The sequence below is a fragment of the Periplaneta americana genome, chromosome 9, assembly GCF_040183065.1.
Source record: "Periplaneta americana isolate PAMFEO1 chromosome 9, P.americana_PAMFEO1_priV1, whole genome shotgun sequence".
In the NCBI taxonomy this organism is placed as follows: Eukaryota; Metazoa; Arthropoda; class Insecta; order Blattodea; family Blattidae; genus Periplaneta; species Periplaneta americana.
The window spans coordinates 64,337,359-64,344,979 of record NC_091125.1 but is presented as its reverse complement, the minus strand read 5'-3'; the positions used below and the strand labels follow the sequence as shown (position 1 = coordinate 64,344,979).

Here is a 7,621-nt window from a genome sequence, read left to right as displayed (position 1 = left end):
GAAGTGTGTAGTATCAATTGAACGAAACAACTCAGATGGCTTTCCATGTGCAAAACATCTTGGACACGGAGCTATCGACTTTCCTTTGCTTCCGAAAGACATCATGTTAAGAATTTTCATAAAATTAAATTAAATCAATGCCGCGACAGCCCATGAAGGGTTCATGCCGAGCAGCAGGCTGCTAGTCTTACGTCCATATGACTCAGGAACGGAGATATCAAGTTGACCTCCCGAGCAGATATAGATGGTTTCCGTAGCCGGATTTTCGCTACCTGTCTGCTAGATGGACGCCGGTCCCATGCATTGGTCGAAAATTCATGAGAAAATTTCTTTCCCATGAAGATTGGAATCTGCGCGCATTCCGTAACCCAGTCTTACAGTATTGTTAGGCATGTCTAGACCACGACGCTACGGCGGGGGACTAATAATTTTCATAGTCTTTAATAATTCGTCCTCGACAAAATTAACAGAGGATCAAATATAATTGTCAGTCCTTACATCTCCGACACTGAAATTATCCAGAACGTGGGAAGATAAGATTCATTTGAGCCTACATAATTCTATTGTAACCACAGTCGTAGTTCAGTCGGCTAAGGCGCTTTCCTGCCGATCCACAGTTGCGACCGGACGCGGCTTCGATTCCCGTTTGGATTGGGTTTTTCCCGAGGTTTTCCCCAACGGTAAGGAGAATGTCAGGTAATCTATGGCTCATCCTTGGCCTCATCTAGCAAAATACCATCTCGCTATCACCAAGCCAATCGACGTTGAATAACCTAGTAGTTGATATAGGTCGTTACATAACCAACTAAAAAACAAAAACTCTATTGTCTATTTTAAGAGTCGTCCTTTATTTTCGCATAAAACACTTCCCCAGGTGAGGCTCGAACTCACAACCCCGGCATAGCTCGATTACTGTCCTATAAGTACCGTGCGCTAACCGATTGCGCCACTGGGGACACGTGTGTATTTAATCCCAATATCTTTATATGGCTACAGTTTGGAAAATACCGTGCTATTATGTCCTCTAGCTAAGAAATTGGAGCTTTACTGCGTCCTTATTGGAAACGTCACTGAATAATATTGACTGAACGACGTCCAATCTGATTATAAAATAAATATCGGTAGAAAAATCCATCATTAAATGTTAACTATTTATATATAACACTTGATTTTACAAACTCAATAATTATTATTACATATTCAGTATAAAACAATAATGATATATACTTTATTATATTTATATTTATACTCGTAGAATCGTCGAATTTCCTCCTACACCGGAGACTATACTTTAATCCTGACAAGTCTACATCAGATTTGTGGTGGAGAAAAAAGTTTTCTATCATTTTCTCAGAGTTCATCCATCATTTCTTTATCAGTGAGATATTGTGTCGTCATCATTTTCAATCACGGATTAGGTCATAAGATCTGTTCTGACTTTAGCTCAGCGCTTCCTAGATCTGCTTACATCTCGCCTTCCTTTCGGTTTGTATTGCATTACTTGCTTAGGATATCTTTATTCATTCTTTCTAGCTATGTGATCTTTCCAGTTTTGTCTATATGTTTCTCTTTGGTCTATTATGCAAAGATTTCAAGGTCTTGTATAATTTATATGTTTACAGTTCTGTCTTCCATTGTACAGCCTTTTAGAGAACGTAAAAATTTCATTTCTGCTGCTGTTAACTTACTTAGATCTTGTTTTGGACTTTTTCGGTGGCTGAGTGCACAGACCTCTGATCTGTCACGCAGGCGGCCCGGGTTCGAGGCCTAGTGAAGTCTGGCATTTTTTATTGAAAAATCCATAGTGACACTTGTGGCGGACAAGGTCGCAGTTTGGATTTTTCTCGGGATTCTCCTGTTTTTCCGCATATTAAGCATTTACATCATTCCGTCACCATTTCTTCATTTCGTCATCATTTCATAGCATTCCTCGATCGCCGGCTGGCGACGCACGTAGGGGGCTGGCCTAGCGACGGGAGAGGGTTGCCTGCTCGAAGCCTGGTAGTGTAGTCAGCCTCATTCTAAAATAGTTCTATTAAAATGACAATAGCGTAGATTTAGCAATTGGACACAAATTAATACATCATTAATAATGCCAATAAATGTGATGTTATATTTTAAGGAATATTAATGTCTAATATATCTTAATTCCCCATGACTGGCTGGGCTGCTGATTCGGAGCTGCGTTCGGGCTTGAGTTGGATCCCCCTTTGGTGGTTTCTTCCGAGGTTTTCCCCAGCCGTGGGACTGAAGCCGGATGGTCTATGGCGAGTCCTCGGCATCAACCCCTTTGATTTGATTACCTGGTTGGGGTTTTCCGAGGTTTTCCCCAATCTAAAGGCAAATGCCGGGTAATCTTTTGGCGAATCCTCGGACCTCACCTCATCTCACTACATCTCGCCAAAATATTGTAAAAAAATTGCACAAAATTGTAAAAATTGTAGAAAATTATTAAATTGTAAAACTGTAAAAATTTGTAAAAATTGTAATTGTAATATTGTAAAATTTTGACTTGTTCCACATCTTAAAGCTTCATTGCTCATGTAAGATCTATGGAATAAAATGAATGAATGAATGAATGAATGAATGAATGAATGAATGAATGAATGAATGAATGAATGAATGAATGAATGAATGAATGAATGAATCCCAAAACTACTGCCAGTTCACTCAATTTTAAAACCGCCTGTATAATATATTTTTCTTCACATGTGTCGTACTCCTCTCAATACTTTCGTCTTACAAGCAAACATTCTTATGGGAGCAGATAAAATAATTATTTTTTTAGAGTTACACAAAAAGACAGAGTCGTTACTATGGGAATAGACTAGTGTGCGTCCTTAAGAGTGACAAAGAGAAGGCTTATTATATTTTAAATTAGATGTCTTAGACAGAAACGTGTTTGTATACTCTTGGTGACTCATGATGGTATTGAAGATCAGAAATGAAAAGGACTCAAAATTTGTTGACATTATGATGCATAATTACTTCTCAACAGCATTAGCATGAGAGTTGGGTCAGACTTGTTTGCAGTTTGGAAATAAGTAACTTATTCTCCATCAAAGAAAATTCCCGAAAACTTCTCTTCAGCTGAAATAGTAATATACGTTACAAGAGCGGTATGTTGACGTTTTCAAGTTCGAGGAAAAGATTGAAAAAGCGAAACGTAGTTGAGCTTTTTTAATTTCCGAGAACATGAAAACAAACATACCGCTCGTGTATCGCACATTATTTTGTGCGAAGATCGTTTATTACATACCTGAAAGACGAATTTCTAATTAGTTGCAATGAAATCTCCATGTTGGTTTCTGTTTAATGACGGCAACTTCGGAAAACCAAAATATCTTTCTTCAACATTGTTGCTATAAAATGTTTTCTGTGTTTACTATACTCCAGCAGGCCGTGATATACGTCAGTCTTTTTTTCCCCCAGTCTATAAATGCGAACTTAAAACAAACGGTAAGGTTATGTAATGATTTATTTTTCATTTTAATATTTTAACAACATTATTTATATAACATATTGCAGTAATAACATCGGCATCTGGAATCTTGTTGGTTTTTTCACGGCTTCCTTAATGTTACTTGTATCAGGAATGCAATAAGTTTCGTGGAGTAGTAGACTTTACTTAATTTTTGCAAATATTTAAAAACAATAATTAACATTGCAATTTAGGTGAAATTGCAGTGGTAAGTTTCCAATTTATAATTATTACTATGTTAAACGTCTCTAAAAATAATATGTTAAAAGCCTAAAGCAGTAAAATGAATGTCGCGCTTAAGCGGTAAGAAAAGGGAAATTGTTATATGTGTTACGTTGGGAATACTGAATGTGGTATTTCACACTTACCGCGTATTGGTTCTGTGCGGAAAACAAGCAAATACGCACGATCTCGCACAAATATGTTTATTTGGCTTCTAGAATTTATTCTACAGCACTGGTTGTTATGGGAACAAAATTCCAACGAAATATAATATACGATTCTCTTTTTAGGGGGCCAATTTTTTCTGAGGAAATTTATTTCTGAGTGAAGATAACAAGTGGCAGCATGGCGCTCAACGAAGGCAGCAAAACGCCTGCAGAACATCAACCATATAGTACAGACGTGACATATTGAGATTTTTAGGCATTTTGTACCATGAAAAAATGGATTAACAGGCAATTGTTTCTGAAGTGAGCAAGAAGTGAAAACGGTCTCTTCCATTGTTATGTTGAGCTGCAAAAATATTAATCTACAGCATACTGCATATCTCAGAAGCGAATAGAGTGTTCTAAGAAGCGTTCCTAAACGTATTTCGAATCAGTTATCTTATCTCGAAGCACATAGACGAAAATAGAGACGAGTGTCTTTGTCCGAAAAAAAAACTGAAGTATTTAAATCAATAAGTCTCTCTCGGCGAACTACCACAGACAAAATTACGGAAATAGCTAAGGACGTTGAAGATCAGGAAAAAGTAAAATTGAGAGAGTTGATATGGCACTCTTTAGCTATCGACGAAAAGATACAAAAGTCACGGCGCAATTAGCCATTTTTATACGGGGTGTGAATTCTGAACACAATATTATTTGGAGATTTTCTTGATTTTGTATCTTTAAGATGCAGTACAAGGAGAAATTATATTTTCAAAGCTGTCTTTGAAGTTGTGACAACATATGAATTCTCCTGGGAAAAATTGACTTGTATAGCCACAGACGGCGTCCCGGCACTGATAGGGAAATATAATAGCTTCGTAGCTATATTACGACGATTTCTAAAATCCATTAATGAATCATTAGATTAATTAGTTTGCAATTCACTACATAATACATAGAGAGGCATTATGTGCTAAAGAACGATGTCTTGATAATATCATGCAGATAGTCGTAAAAACCGTAACAATGAGTATTAGTTTTATGTTTTATAATAAAAGAGTATTATTTTTGTGTTATGTAATAAAATAATATTATTTTCATGTTCTGTAATGAAAGAGTATTATTTTGGTTACATTTAATTAAATATAATATATTAATTTATGTTTAATTGTGCAGTACTTTATTGATTTGAATAATAATAGATCGAAATAGTTATAATCCGATCGCGTTCCGTCACTGGTGACGTCTTGTATACAAACACAAGTTCAAAGAAGAAGTAAGCGTATCGCTGCTCTTGGAAAGTGGTGTGGGTTAATAAAACAAAAAGCGAGTTCCTCTCCTTTTCCCCCCATGCCTGGTTTAAGCCTACCTCTCAGAATTTGTTCCTTTCAACTCTTCTTTCTATCAATGTCATTGTTAAAATAGTTGATTTTTAAACATCTCTTTTAAATGCTCTGTAACGGAAGGAATTCACACTACTCACACAGACTAAAGATATTCTACCAACGTATACATTCGACTTGAAATTTATTACTCATTTCTTTATAGACCTTCCCATTAAGACATAGATTTTCTATTACAACCTTCTCCGTGAAGAATTCAATGGCGGTCACGCATCATTAAGTCGAATTTCATTCATCTATCTTTAATGGCTTTCAAGCTTTCAGGAAAAATATGGAGCTATTGAATGGAACTAGAAGCCCTCAAGGAAAGACTCTGTCTTTAGAGATTTCAGTAAGAAAATTCGATGACAACTCTTTGACATTTTAGGCTGATTTTTTTTATCGAGGTTGTAAGAGTGCAGTATATTTATATGTGTATATATGTATGTGGCTAGCTCGTTGGTCTACTTAAGTGGTTAGCAAAGCTGGCTCCTAACCAGGAGGTTTCGGATTCGAGTCACAACTCTCTCAAATTATTTTTTCTTGGTTAGGAATTATTCCTTGGTATTAGTGTTGTCCTTAGGTTTAAGTCATATTTAAGAGTTAGAAAGGGACTGGTGCATCATACCAAAAATCCGCTGTGAATATCTCTTTAGAGATCACCAGGATCTCTTGCGAATCGATGGACTTACATCCATCATGTACTATGTAGGCTTATGTATGTATTACTCGACCAAGGCCAGTGGAGTCCTGCAGCACGGAGCCGTGGTGCTACTGCTCCTGCGTTCGTGATACCGCATCGCGATAGTTCACATTACGCCCGCGGCTCCACTCGCCTTGGCCGAGTAATATCAATGTATATGTTTTTATTACATAATTTAAAGATAAAAATGTAGATATTGTGATGCTGCAAACGTCGACGTTGACATTCTTAAGAATGTGAAACAAAGTGCGGCAAAATTGGGTATGGTGCCTACATACATGTTTCAAGAAGACAACGAACGCAAACAAACAGTCGAAATAAATAAGACTTGGTTAATTTGGAACGTGCTTAACCTACTGAGAACTCTTTCTCAATCTGCTGATTTAAACACAAAACATTGCCGCAGCTCTATAAGTTTCCAATTCGAATCTTCAGAGCGCTTCGCCGACATTAAACTATTGATTAGTTGGGGAAACATGAAGAGGAAATTTTTAACTATAGTTTAGATTATGCACAAATTTCTACTTTAGAAAAGCTGTCTCTTATAAAAATAAATATTCCCCAGGTGAGGCTCGAACTCACAACCCCGGCATTGCTCGGACACTGCTGTATAAGTACCGTGCGCTAACCGATTGCGCCACTGGGGACATACAACATGTTGTCCTTGTTGAAAGACTTTGTCAAATACTTATCACTACTACAACAGCACCGTTATCAAGGCATGAACCATGATTTCTCATTATCCTATCGCATTTTAAGTAGTACCTAACTGAAACCGCTGTTTTAAGTGAACTGATTGTCAATGAATACTTTTATATTCAACTTCTACTATATTTATCGCAATGATTATGACCAAGATCCTTTAAAATTGGGACTGAAGCAATGGTTCCCTTCTTCAAAGGAGAAAATCTGATGAGTGAAACCAATTTTTTTTATTTTACAGCTTAAATAACTAGATTACATGAGGCATTTTTTAGAATGTTATACACTCTACAAGTGACATTTAGGATTTTTCAAGATTTTTCTTTTTTTAAAAAGAAAGGGAAGTTTGCAGTAAACCGTTCTGTTGGGAAGAAAATTAAAAAAAAAAAAACCGTGGCGCGATATCCCATGGCATGGAAGGCCAAGACCAAACAGCAGACTGCTGGTCTTATGCCCAAATGCCACAGCAGAGGTGAACGATCATGCAACTTGTACGGTGGCACGTGTGGTCAGAACTATGATCTCCCTCTACCCCGAGCGGTTATAGCCCGCTTACGAAACCAGAATTCGCCACTCTCTTTAGTTTCTCAAATTCATCACGATGCTATGTGGTTACCGGTTCTATAGCCTGTATTGACCGATATTTCATGAGAAAATTCCTTTTTTATGAGGGCTCGAACCAGCGAGCATTTCACGTTGATAACATAGCATAGACAACACAACTAAGAAGTAAGACGTTTTATTTTAAATAGTGTATTACTGTTACAAACAAAAATATCACATTTTGTGTAATGTATGGGAAGCACATTTATGTTTTTTGCAATAATCACAACTAGGAACCGGGCTTTTAGTTACGTACCTATTTTGTTTGCCACGTCCTAGACGTACCTTAGGCTATGTCTACGTTTCATGTATACAGGATCTCCCTTTTAACATTCTATGGGACTTAAAACGCCTAAATGAACCATAAACTTCTATAAAC

General features: G+C 37.0%; 2 non-coding genes across 2 annotated transcripts; both read right to left on the bottom strand.

Annotated features, from left to right (window-relative positions):
• Nucleotides 1-866: 866 nt before the first annotated feature.
• TRNAI-UAU (transfer RNA isoleucine (anticodon UAU)) lies at nucleotides 867-956 on the bottom strand. Its single transcript is given in 2 exon segments — nucleotides 867-902; nucleotides 919-956. It is a non-coding gene; the product is annotated as a tRNA-Ile (tRNA).
• Nucleotides 957-6,494: 5,538 nt separating this feature from the next.
• TRNAI-UAU (transfer RNA isoleucine (anticodon UAU)) lies at nucleotides 6,495-6,584 on the bottom strand. The gene is given in 2 exon segments: nucleotides 6,495-6,530; nucleotides 6,547-6,584. It is a non-coding gene; the product is annotated as a tRNA-Ile (tRNA).
• Between the last annotated feature and the right edge of the window lie 1,037 nt (nucleotides 6,585-7,621).